Genomic DNA, 13,964 nt, shown 5'->3' on the forward strand with positions numbered 1-13,964 from the left:
ATCAACACAGATTGAACTGACGTTGGAGGCCTTCTGATAGCACTGGACTAGAACTCTATTTACACTATTGTTTATGTTTAAGGCATTTGTTAATTGGCTGTATTTTAAAATTTAAATGGTTCTAAATAATTACAATTTGTATAGGAACACTTCTTTCTTGGTTTGTTTATGGTATTGACTGTAGATGGGAAAATGCCCCGACACTCGTCTCCTGAGATACACATGGGGAGAGAGAGAGAGACACAGATCTCCTGCAGAGAGTTACAAGCAGAGGACAGGGACACATCTCCCCTTTAAGCTACACAGATAGAGTGACTGGTGTGAACGGCCCTTTAGACAAATCTTTAAGGCCCCGTCCCCAGCCGGGGACTCTCTCATGGGCTCTCATGGGCTCTCTCACAGGCATAGGCCCTACGCCCCCCGTCACTTTGAAGACGCGGACCCAGCCCACGGGTCCATCGCCTGGACTGCCTGGAGCGGACAAGGGTCCACCCAGGCTCCATTTTGCTTTGTTCTTTTTATTGTTTTTGTTTTTTATATTTTTTAAATTAACTATTTAAATATTTACAAGAACTATTTACAAATATCAAAAAGAGTGCCTCCAGAATAATGTTTCGGACAGTATTCTGCCCTTCTTCAGATTCAAGGCACAACGAAATCTAGTCGAACTGGGAGACAAGTTGCTCTACTGAAGATCAATGTGAGAATGAGGAACAGAGCCTGTGTGTATCAAGGAGACAGAGAGGGCGGGGCGGGCTGGACATGCCCCGACTTCTCACCCGACTGTAATATGTACAAATATACAACAAAGTCTAAGAGGCCTGACAAGGGTCACAGGTCAAGTCCAGTGTCTGGTTAAGTTTAGGCACAGGGGCCTGTGTTCGGTTAAGGTTAGGGTTAGAGGATTGGGGTCAGGGTTGGGGTTAGGGTTAGGAACATAATTTTTAGGGCCACGTCCCAACTAGTGGAACGGGAACTAGGGTTAGGGTTACGGTCCGCACTCTCTCGCTGTGTGTTGTTCACATCATTTTATGGTTTTGTTTATGTCATTCTGTTTGGAATTTACTGGTTTGACTTTACTGGGTGGCTGTATTGCCGACCTGGGTTAAAAAAATTAGAGTAAAATGCATTAATATTAACAATCGTGTGGTATGTTGGGCATCCCTCTTCCACATTGGGTTATGTTCAGGCAAGATCCCTCTGTTGGGCTATGTTGTGGAAAAATCAAAATTAAGTGCCTTTAAGGACAACGTTTCAACCAATTGTAAGGTCTTCCTCAGGTCCAAGGCACTGTTGGGTCACTCTGTCTGTGTAGCTTAAAGGGGAGATGTGTCCCTGTCCTCTGCTTGTAACTCTCTGCAGGAGATCTGTGTCTCTCTCTCTCTCCCCATGTGTATCTCAGGAGACGAGTGTCGGGGCATGTTCCCATCTACAGTCAATACCATAAACAAACCAAGAAAGGAGTGTTCCTATACAAATTGTAATTATTTAGACCCATTTAAATTTTAAAATACAGCCAATTAGGCTTTAACAAATGCCTTAAACATAAACAATGGTGTAAATAGAGTTCTAGTCCAGTGCTATCAGAAGGCCTCCAACGTCAGTTCAATCTGTGTTGATACTAGTCAAGCGTGGGAAAATTTTAGCCGTTTAAAGTTTAAAGGGAAAGACAATATGTTTTGTCAACTGGTTAAGTTTAGGCATGGGCGTCTGTGGTCAGGTAAGGGGTTGGTCTAGGGCTGTGGACCCCTTGTTGGGTGTCCGATACTTTATTTAATTTTAATCATGTGGATCCCGTGTTGGGTATCCTCCTCCACGTTGGGTTAGAGGGTTAGGGTTAGGGTTTGAATCATGTTTAGGGCCCCGTCCCCAGCAGGGAACGGGTGATGCATGGGCTCTCTCACGGGCGACAGCCCTACACCCCCCGCTACTCTGAAGATGTGGACCCAGCCCACGGGTCTGTCGCCTGGACTGCCTGAAACGGACAAGGGTTCACCCAGGCTCCATCTGGCCTTGTTATTTCTATTGTTTTTGTTTTTTTAGTTTTTTTCTTTTTTTTGTATTGTTTTTTTTTTTTTTTAAACAAACTATTTATACATTTACAAGGACTATGTACAAAATGAAAAGGGAGTGCCTCCAGAACAACGTTTCGGACGGTAATCCGTCCTTCTTCAGATTGGAGGCACCAAACTCTAACAGCTGGGAGACAAGTTGCTCTACCGAAGATCAATGTGAGAATGAGGAACAGAGCCTGTGTGTATCAAGGAGACAGAGAGGGTGGGGCGGGCTGTATTGTTGTCATTATTCTGTATACACATATGCTCTGTTCCTGATCTCACCACCATTAGTATTACTAATGTTAGTGTGGCCAATTAGAAGGTGCATGCATGTCTCTCAAATTACAAAAAAAAGTAACTGAACAAATAAAAGATAAACAGGTTTAAAGGGACATTCCAGACAAATGATAAGGCAGAAAAGTCACGCAGTGCTTCTTTAAAATTGGACTCGACAAACACAGACCGGGGCCGGACCTCACACCGGGGTTGGTCCTCATATTAGGAGCGGTCCTCACATCGGGGTCGGCCCTCACACTGGGACCGGTCCTCACACCGGGTTAGGGTTAGAAACTGTGTTAAATGTCTGAGGTTCTGGCTCTCACACGGCTGTCAGAACACTGAGCTCCGCTGCGTTGCGGCTGAGGTGTCGGTGTCCGACCACGGGGCCCATGGGAACGGCGCCCGCGATGGACCAGAATCCATCCTGACATGATGGAATGTATGTGGTGTTTGTTGGGGTTTTGAGATTTTAAGTTTTAAAGAAACAAAAGAAAATAAATAAAATGAAATGAATCAACAAGAGAAAGATTTAAAAAAAAAAAGTGGTGAAAACTAAAAAAGAGTAGAAAATGTGTGCCAAGAAATGCCTTTTCGACCGGTATTCCGGTCTTCTTCAGGGTGTCGGGTTAGAGTTAGGGTTAGACAAATCTTCTTCTCACCCGACTGTCAAACAGTATTGTTGTTATTATTCTGTATACACACATGCTCTGTTCCTGAAATCACTGACATTAGTATTACTAATGTTAGTATGACCAATTAGAAAACAAAAAGTCTTTTGATAAAATATTTCTTTGTATAATTAGACTATTTACAATATTTACAAGTATATAAACAAGTCAAAGAGGCCTGACAAGGTCACAGGTCAAGTCCAGTGTCTGGTTAAGTTTAGGCACAGGCCCCTGTGATTGGTTAGGGTTAGGGTTAGTGAGGGTTAGGGTTAGAGGTTTAGGGTTAGAAACTATATTTTTAGGGCCACGTCCCAACTAGTGGAACGGGAATTGCACGGGCTCTCTCTGAGAACTGACGGTCCACACTCTCTCGCAGTGTGTTGTTCACATCATTTTATGGTTTTGTTTGTCATTGTGTTTGGAATTTGTTGTGTTTGACTTTGCTGAGTGGCTATGTTACCGACCCGGGTTCAAAAAATTAGAGCTACTATTACTCTCAAATTATATTAACCTTGTGCTATCCTCAAATTAAATGTGGAAGCGTACTCCTCTGGAGTTAAAACAGTTTCCAAATATAAATGACCACCAGAGGGAGACAAAGCGAGCCAAAGTGTGTCAGATCACTCCAGTATATTGGATTATTGTTATTATTATTATTATTATTATTATTATTATTATTATATACTGGTCTGATCTGACACACTTTGGCTCGCTTTGTCTCACTCTGGTGGTCATTTATATTTGGAAACTGTTTTATTTTTTTGTCACTTCATTTTTATTAAGTATTTTATATAATAACATTCCTATAACAAAACAAAACAGGTACAGTCGGCAAGGAATTTAACACATGTTTAGATGGGGAGAAAATACATATATATAACTATATATACACACACACTTACATAAAAGGAGGGAATATATATATGTACACATATACTTATGATATACATACATAAATGTACACACAACACTCTTACATGTTCCCCTGGAATGCTCTTTTTTGTAAGTACTTAGCTGTGGCAGCCCTATCTATTAACTAAATTAAACACACTGATATTTAGACCATTTAGCCCATCTTGCATAGTAAACATCAGCTTGGAGCCTTAGCATGTATGTCAAACGTTCCATTTTATGAGTCTCTTCAACAATTTTTAACCAGTCTTCTAGTGTAGGTGGACCTGGTTGAAGCCACTTACATGTAATTGCCTTTTTTGCACAAGCACAAAGGATTTTGAATAAATATCTGACATTATTTGGTAAATCTGGTACATCTCCAATGTAAAGTGTCATCACATTTTGATTAATAGTGAAACCAGTTATTTGTCCAATTGTTGATCCAACATGTGTCCAAAATGTTTTCAGTTTCACACAAGACCAAAACATGTGGGTGTGGTGAGCCTCGTTATCTCCGCAAGCCTCCAACATGCAGAGCTGTTCGGGTTCCTTCTCATTTGTTCTTTAGGAGTTATAAAAAAACGAATTATGGTTTTCCAACTGAATTCCCGCCAATAAGCAGAACAAGAAATTTAATGAGCAGTTTCACATATGTTTTCCCACTGTTCTGTTAATATATCTGTTTTAATTTCTCTCTCCCAGCGTTTTTTAATATACTCAGTTGAATTTCCCCTACTACTTATTAAGCTACGGTAAAGTTTAGAAATAACTGATGTACATCCCTTAGAGTATGTTTGCGATACCAGATTAATTAAATCAGTGCGTTCTAGTTCCAAATTTGTTACCTTTTTTGTCATTTTTGAAAATAAGTATTGTCTTAATTGCAAGTATCTAAAGAAACAATTTTTCTCCAAGTTATATTTTCTTTGCAGTGTTTGAAAGCTCGGTAATATGTTTTTATCTAATATCTTACAATAGGCTGTCAACCCGTCTTGTATCCAGTATTTAAATCTTGTATCAATTTGATTAGGCTTAAAATCTGTGTCAAAAACCACCCATCTAAGAATTCCTATGCGATCCATTAAATTTAATTCTTTTATAATTTGGAACCATATTGTTAATGTAAAGGATGACAATGGAGTCAGGTCTTTTTCACAGGTTTTCATAAATTTTGGGTCCCCAATCAAAGCTTGTATTGGAATATTTCCACATATACTCTCCATCTCCTTCCACCTCGCACCACATGAACTATCACACCACTGAATTAATAATTTAAGCTGCGCAGCTAAATAGTAATCACGGAGATTTGGTAGTGTCAATCCTCCCTTTTCTTTACGAAGTGTTAATGTACTGAACTTAACGCGCGGTTTTTGCCCCCTCCAAATGAATCGAGATATTTGTTTATTCCAGTCATGGAATGGAGAAATTGGGATTTTAATGGGCAGTGACATAAAGAGATATAATAATCTAGGCAGAACTGACATTTTAATTACTTCAATTCTGGAATTAAAATTTAGTATATTTGTCATCCAATGTGTGAGGTCTTCCTTGATCTTTTTGTTCACACCATCGAAATTTTTCCTAAATAGATCAGCAGGAGAATGTGTCAGCCACACACCCAAGTACTTAATTGTTTTTTTTGACCAGTCAACTGACATTTTTGACTTTAATATTAATGAAGGTTTGTAATTAAAGCTCATAATTTGTGTTTTACTAATGTTCAATTTATATCCTGAATAAGAACCAAATGTATTGAGTAACTCCAGCAGAGCCTGGATTGACTCATCTGGATTAGAAAGATACATGAGAATATCATCTGCATACAGGGCTACTTTATGTTCCCTGGAGTTAATCTCTATGCCTTTAATATTTTGGTTCTCTCTTATTGCTTGTGCTAACGGTTCAATATAAAGTGCAAACAGCGTTGGTGATAGGGGACATCCTTGACGAGTTGACCTTTCTAACACAAACCGATCTGTTAAACGTCCATTTATTTTAACTCTTGTTGTGGGTGCAGAATACAAAGTCTTAATACTGTTAATTGAAGCATCAGAAAAAACAAATTTTTCTAAAACTAAAAAGAGATACTGCCAGTCCACACAGTCGAAAGCCTTTTCAGCGTCAAGACTCATCAAGGCAGCTTTTTGGTTGTGCGCTTCAATATTGTGAATTATATGAAGAGAACGTCGTAAATTATCCTGTGTTTGTCTTCCCGTGACAAATCCAGTTTGATCTTCGTCTATTAAATCTGAAATAAAAGAATTCAACCTGTTGGATAAAATAGATGCATACAGTTTATAATCCTGATTTAATATTGAGATGGGCCTGTATGAACTGCACTGAGTTTTGTCTCTACCCTCTTTGGGTTTGACCGTAATGATGCTTCTGTCCATGATGGAGGTGTTGACATGTTTTCTAATGTCCAGTTCATAGATTTTAGAAGAACTGGTAGCAAATCATCTTCAAATGCTTTATACCATTCTGCTGGTAGGCCATCTGTACCAGGTGTTTTGTTATTTTTAAGTTTCTTTAGAGCCTTTTCTAATTCAGTTTTATGAATTGGCTTAGTTAGCCATTCGTTCTGTTGTTTTCCTATAGATGGTAAGACTAAAGAATTAAGAAACTCTATTATCTTTTCTGCATTTATACGTTCAGGCTGTGTATACAGCTTCTTATAGTAGGTCTGAAACGCTGCATCAATCTTATCCAGATCTCTTTCTAAGATTCCTGTCTCGGGGTCGGTTATTGAACAAACAGAATATAGTATTTGTTTTTGATGTATTTTTTGGGCCAGACGTTTTGTAGCTTTTGGACCAGTTTCATAGTAGGACTGTTTTAAAAATTTATATTTTTTCTCTTCTTCTTCTTTATACAAGTCTGAAATTTGTTTTTTCTTTATTTTAATTTCTTCTAATATCTGACTACTTTGGGTTTTAGAGTGCTTATGTTCCAGTTCCTTTAATGATTTATCTAGTTCTTTGAATGTTCTCTCCTTTTCTTTCTTAATTGCTGTACTCAATGATATGAATTTGCCTCTAATAACAGCTTTCAAGGTGTCCCAAAGAATATTAGGATCAACTAGCCCATTATCATTTAGTTCCAAAAAACTTTTTATCTCATCTTTTATGTTCCCCATCACTTTTTTATTATTTAGTAAACCAGTATTTAGTCTCCATATTGTCTTTTTAGGTCTAGTATCTAAGTGAAGTGTTAGATACATGGGTGCGTGGTCTGACAATCCCCTAGTACCAATTTCACAACTTTGTATCCTATGTCTATCATTAACCAGCATGAAGAAAAAATCAATTCTTGAATGCACTGCATGAGGGGAGGAAAAAAAGGTATAATCCCTCTCAGATGGATGCATCTCTCGCCAAACATCAAACAAGCCCAAGTCGTTCAGACCTTTTCTTAATAATTTACTTTGTGGTGTGACCATTCTCTTAGTATTAGAGGTGTCATTTTTGTGCATGATTGTATTAAAATCACCCGCACATATCAGGACCCCTTGTGTTTCTGAAGAAATCAGATCTAATATTTTCTTGAAAAAATTTAAATCACAATCTGGGGGCAGGTAAACAGAGAGGAGAGTGACTAATCTACCTTCAATTTTACATTGTACCAGGACATATCTGCCTTCATTATCCTTTATTTGTTTAATGTATTCAAAATGAATTGAATTGTGTATTAACACTGTGACTCCTCTTTTATGTCCTAATTTAAATGAACTACTAAAAGTATTGTTGTAACCAAACCTTTTTAATTTCTCATGTTCTATTTGAGAAAGATGAGTTTCTTGAAGAAACATTATTTGTATTTTTTCCTTTTTTATCCATGACATTACTCTACTCCTTTTAACAGGGTAATTAAGACCATTTACATTCCAGGAGGCTACTCTAAAATTTGCATCAGTCATTCCAGAGATCACAGGTAAATATGCCGACTGTACTATTCAAATCAGAACAACAGAACCAGAACACAAGACAAAACAACAGAACAGCTTCCACCACTGGGGCACTAATTTGCCCTATCCTTCTGTCTATAATTGTCCTTCCTTACAATTTGGGAGAATCAGTCCTACTCTGCGTAGGGCTCCTTCTTGCCAAGAGCAAGTTGTCTCTTGAGCACAAAAAATCAGAGCAAAAGAGAAGAGAGAAAAAAAAGGGGGGGGAGCCAGCCTTCTCCCCAACCCAACCAGAGTTGTTAACATTAAGACCTTTCAAACTGTGTATAGAAACTATTCCCTTATTAAAATTGTACTGTATTAATACACAAGTTAAATTATATTATAGCATTTTTCCAAACAAAAGAAGAAGAAGAAGAAGAAAAAAGAAAAAAAAAAAAGTACAGCTAAATAGATTGTTTTGTTACTAAACTGTACTGTATTTAACCTACGTTTGACCGGTATCGATAACAAACCTCAAAAAAGCAGACTACTGATCCCGGTGAAATCCTCTGAGTCTGTCACGCACTCGCTCAGCATGAGTGCCGTCCATCCTGTTCCAGTGCGCGTCCCGGGTAAGTGTTTGCTCCCAGTCTATGTCCGGAGGGCGCAGTACCGCCACAGAATAACCCCGCTTCCTCATGTCTTCAGCCGCCTCCGATGCACTCTTGTATACGTGCTGTCCGTCTTCCCAATGAATCCTCATTCTCGCCGGGTAGGGTGTCTGGAAGCGTATCTTTGCCTCTTTGAGAGCCTTCTTTATGTCCTTGTATTCTTTCATTTTGTTGCTGATCTCAATTGGCATGTCGTGAGCAAACGAGACCACCCTCCCGTCATAGGTGACCTTCTTCGTCCCGGCAGCTCTCAACACTTTGTCTTTTATGTCGTACCTCTGAAAATTAATCAAAATGGATCTGGCGACTTGCCTGTCCACTGGTCTCGGTCCCAGTGAGCGATGGGCACACTGTATCTGTAGATCCACGTCCTCTCCGAGAATCAGCTCCTTTTTGAGAAAACTGTCTATAAACGCCACCATGGCGCTGCCCTCTGCGCCTTCTGTTATGCCATAAATGCGTATGTTATTTCGACGCGATCTCGCCTCTAAATCTGTCATCTTTGTGAAGAGGGTTTTTTGCTGCGTAAGGCAATGTCGGAGACGCTCCTCTCAGATCCATGTTCACAGACTCGAGTTCGTTTATTCGTTGTTCCGCCTCTGTCAGCCTCGTTCCTTGATTTCGAATGTCCACAGTGACATTCTGTAGCTTCTGGTTAATCTCTGTTTTGAAGTTAGTCAACTCTTGTTTCAACTCGTCCTTCATTTCTGTGATTTTGTTGGTCAAACATAGGATAGCTTTAGCCGTGGTTAGCTCGTCATCCGCTAAAGCTAGCTCGGGTTCCTTTTGCATGTTAGCCTGGTTGTTCTCCGTGTCCTCGGGTGAGTCTACAGTTATATCAGTTTCGCTTTTGGAAGGTCCTGGTTGTCTCTTAGATCTTGTTCCACGCATCATACGTAACTTTAATAATCATAACCTGCGTTTTCTCGAGTTGCGTGGAGTTTTCTCAACTTCTGGTCAGGAGAGGCAAAAAAACTACTCCGCCATCTTGCAGCGCTCACCGGAAGTCTCCTGGAAACTGTTTTAACCCCAGAGGTGCATAAGTGCATGTTGTTGGTACTGCAAAACTGTTACAAGTTGTAAAATTATTCATATATTTATTTATTTATTACACTTTGTTACACATACAAAAGGTTAAAAACAAAGAAAATAATTTCTTGGAGATTGAATTACAAAACATATAAATAATAATAATATGCACATGAAATGACACAATGTCACAACAACAACAACAGGGTTAGGGTTAGGGTTAGGCAACAGGAGCTCTGGGCAAGTCCTGCCAAGTGCTGCAACATGAACACAGACATCACAAGATGTCAGAGGCTTTTCTTTGACTATCTTAGCAGGTTGTTGTTGTCGTCGTCGTCAAGGTGACAGGATGACATTTCTTCATACACAGGTATGAATCTTATGTCATAACATGTCCTCATACACATTATCTGGAGCAGAAGGAGTGCGATGTCCTGGTCCTGACTTATAAGTTAAATAAGTGCAATTTAAACTTGTGCTATAAATTGTATAACAAGAAACTAGCACAAGTGCGCACACGCACACACACACACACACACAGAGAGAGAAAGGAAAAAAAAAAAAGATTTACTTGTACCTTTCCCAGTGTTACGAGAATCAAAGCTAAACCGAACAACATTAGCAGCAGCAGCAGTGCAGATGAGGAGATGAAAGCAGATGACACATCTTCAGGTAATACTGGTTTCTCCACTATTATGGTATGTCTGTGGAATCTTCTGTATCCCTTGGTGGACCTGTATCCAATCTTTCGTTTTTCAGATGTGCTTCCATCCATCCAGCATCCATACACTGGTCATCATGTTTGTTACCATGTGCTCTGTGCATTGTGTACACTTGTCTTTTCTCCAGATCCACACTTGTCTTTACTGCAGTTGAGTCGCCATCTGACGTCTGCTGCTGGATACACATAGATCTGGCATGTGACAGAGGCTTAAAGGAGGATTCCATAGTGCTTTCCCCGCTCTTTGGATAAATGGAGTTGATGTCAAGTATATCTTCTCAAGCAAGCAAACTTTTCTCATGACTAAAAGGTGAATACTAAATGTTTTCACATGTGTGTGTGATAGATAAATGGTCCAGAGACTTCTGTAGTGGCCTGATTTTGACTTGATTATTCAACTACAATCTGAAGATATATAAAAAAAATAAAAAAAATGTGTTTCTCACCTTCCACGGTGGTTGGTCTCTCACTCTCATTCAGCTCGGGTCGTCTACCAGAGGCCTGGGAGCTTGAGGGTTCTGCGCAGTATCTTTGCTGTTCCCAGTTCTGCACTTTTCTGGACTGAGATGTTCCGTTGTTTTTCCCGGTATCTGTTGAAGCCTCTTCCAGTTTGGGGGTTACAGCCCCGAGTGTCCGATCACCACAGGCACCACTGATGCCTTTACTTTCCAGGCTCTCTCCAGCTCTTCCTTGAGCCCCTGGTATTTCTCTAGCTTCTCGTGTTCCTTTTTCCTGATATTACCATCGCTTGGTATTGCGATGTCAACCACCACGGCTCTGCTCTGTTTCTTATCCACCACCACTATGTCTGGTTGGTTCGCCATCACCATTCTGTCAGTCTGTATCTGGAAGTCCCACAGGATCTTGGCTCGGTCATTCTCCACAACCTTTGGAGGTGTTTCCCACCTTGATCCTGGGGTCTCCAGCCCGAACTCTGCACAGATGTTTCTGTACACTATGCCCGCCACTTGGTTATGTCGCTCCATGTATGCTTTCCCTGCCAGCATCTTACACCCCGCAGTTATGTGCTGGACTGTCTCAGGAGCCTCTTTGCACAGTCTACACCGTGGGTCTTGTCTGGTGTGGTAGATCTGGGCCTCTATTGCTCGAGTGCCCAGGTCCTGCTCCTGAGCAGCCAGGATCAGTGCCTCTGTGTGTCCTTCAGACCCTCTCAAGCCATTGGTAGGATTTCTTGATATCAGCCACTTCAGTTATGTTCCGGTGGTACGCCCCATGTAGGGGTTTGTCCTGCCATGATGGTCCCTCCAGCACCTCTTCCTTATATATATATATATATATGTCCTCTGGTAGAGGACCCGAGCTCTGAGCTGAATGAGGGTGAGAGAGACCTACCACCGTGGAAGGTGAGAAACACATTTATATATATACACACACACACACACACATATATATACACACATATATATGTATATATATATATATATATATATATATATATATATATATATGCATATTTTTGAGACCTTTGTGGTGCTCTGATTCTGACTTGCAGGTCTTTGCTGTATCATGCTGAAGAACAGGACACTGACAACCCACGAGGAGAACTTGGGACAACAGATGGAAATTACTCTTAGGCTACAATCCGGTGTGTTTACATTCATGTTGTCATGTTTGTTCATTAACATGCTCTGTCCCAATCAAATAAAAAAATAAAATAAATAAACTGTATGGCCAGTGTCGGGGTTCTTCACATCAACACAAAAGATGGCACATGGATTGGACCTGATCACAGTGCCTTTACGAGACCACTCGTACTGGAGTTGACACACTACTGTCACGTAAATGCTATGTTAGCCATGATTGTGTTCTTTGTGGACTCTGTTGAAAGTCTGTATGAGTATCCAGAGAGGAAAGTCGTATCTACACACTGAGACATGATGTATCCACTCAAAGACTATTGTGATAGTGCTGGAGACAGGGATGGAGAGAAGAAAAACAAAAACAAAAAAACATTAATATAGAAATGTATACTCAAGCCTTCATCTCTTTTATAATTTTTTATTTATTACATCCATGATAATAACAACTTTAAGATAGATAAAGTCTAACCCAGCTGCTGAATAATAATAATAATAATAATAATAATAATAATAATGATAGTTAACCCTAACCCTATATAGTAAGTATAGTAAATGATAATATGAATATAGTAAATGATAATGGTAATGCAGATGACATAAAATACATGAGATTATGTATCATTTGGGATGATTCAGTCCACCTGATGCATCTGACTCTCTGGGATGTCATTGCCTGAATCTTCATTCTCCTTCTCGCTATCTGAGTCACCAGAGCAAGTGTCACGTCCTCTCCATTTACTGTGTGGCCCTATTAGGTTGTTGAGTCTGCAATCACAGGGCACAAGGTAGGTAAACTTGTCGCTCTCATGTATGACAGTGGCCTCTTGTTCAGATTCCATTGCCACATTCTTTCTCAGGAGTTTCATTCTTAGGGCATACAGAATTCCCCATTACTATAGTATCTCTGCAGAAACTTGTGCTCTCCTCAGCATTCATATTGTTTTGTTGCATCAGGTCATCATCACAGTGGTTATCATGTGCTCCAAGTATTACGTACAGTGTTTTCACATCCATAGTTGAGTAGCCATTTGACTCCTGGCACTGGATAGTCATGGCTTCAGCTGGTGTCTCAGGTCAGGGAAAGGCTGATGCCATAGTGCAGGTGTTTGGATAAATGGCACTGATGTCAAGTATACTTGCTCACTCAAGCAAGCAGATACATTTTCTTGATACTTCTGTAGAGTCGTGATTTTGACTTGTTGTTGAAGCAGTTGTGCCTGGGTTCAAACTTCACGTGTGTATATACATATATATATATATATATATATATATATATATATATATATATATATATATATATATATATATATATACATACACGTATTTTTGAGACCTCTGTGGTGGCCTGAATCTGATGTTCAGCCCAGCCCCCTCAGCAACTGCTGCCTCCCTCCCCCTCACCCCCAGGCATTATGGCCAGTAGGGGCAGCGTGGACACTGTGGCTCAGCAGATGGCCGCTCACCCTCAGTATCTGGAGAGTTTCTTGAGTACACAGCACTACATCCGGCACATGGACGACCCACTGCCTTTGCCCTACCGACATTACATCTCCATCATGGTCCTTGAATAGAACTTCAAAAACTAGTTTAGTTTCATGGCTATACATGTTTGAGCTTACCTTGTGTCTCTAATTCAGGCAGCAGCTCGACATCACTGTAACTACCTGATGCACCTGCGCTCAGCCAGGATAGCTAACACATCGACTCGCTAGCCTGCTGCTAAGTTGAAGAGGTTGAACCCCTGTGTGGAGAAGAGCATACTACCGACTTGACTCCTCACAAAATATGGAAATTGTGCTTAGTTTTTTCCTTCACTCACTTTTAGAGACTCCCACAGTCGTGTAGGTAGCGGACCAGCATTGATTCTGATGTGTAGCCCCTCCCCCTCAGCTACCGCTGCCTCCCTCTCCCCCTCCCCTGCCCAGGACATGGCTTGGCCACTCAAACACGGCCATTTATTTCCCCACAATTCATTGTAAGCCATAGTTTATGTCGTCAGCTGGGGTAATGTAATTCTTCACATGCGCATGTCAACATTTCATGTGCATATTATTATTATTTATATGTTTTGTAATTCAATCCCCAATAAATGATTTTCTTTGTTTTTAACCTTTTGTATGTGTAACAAAATGTAATAAATAAATAAATATATGAATAA

This window comes from Boleophthalmus pectinirostris, unplaced genomic scaffold, assembly GCF_026225935.1.
Source record: "Boleophthalmus pectinirostris isolate CB_2022bp ecotype Guang Dong unplaced genomic scaffold, ASM2622593v1 HiC_scaffold_2, whole genome shotgun sequence".
NCBI lineage: Eukaryota > Metazoa > Chordata > Actinopteri > Gobiiformes > Gobiidae > Boleophthalmus > Boleophthalmus pectinirostris.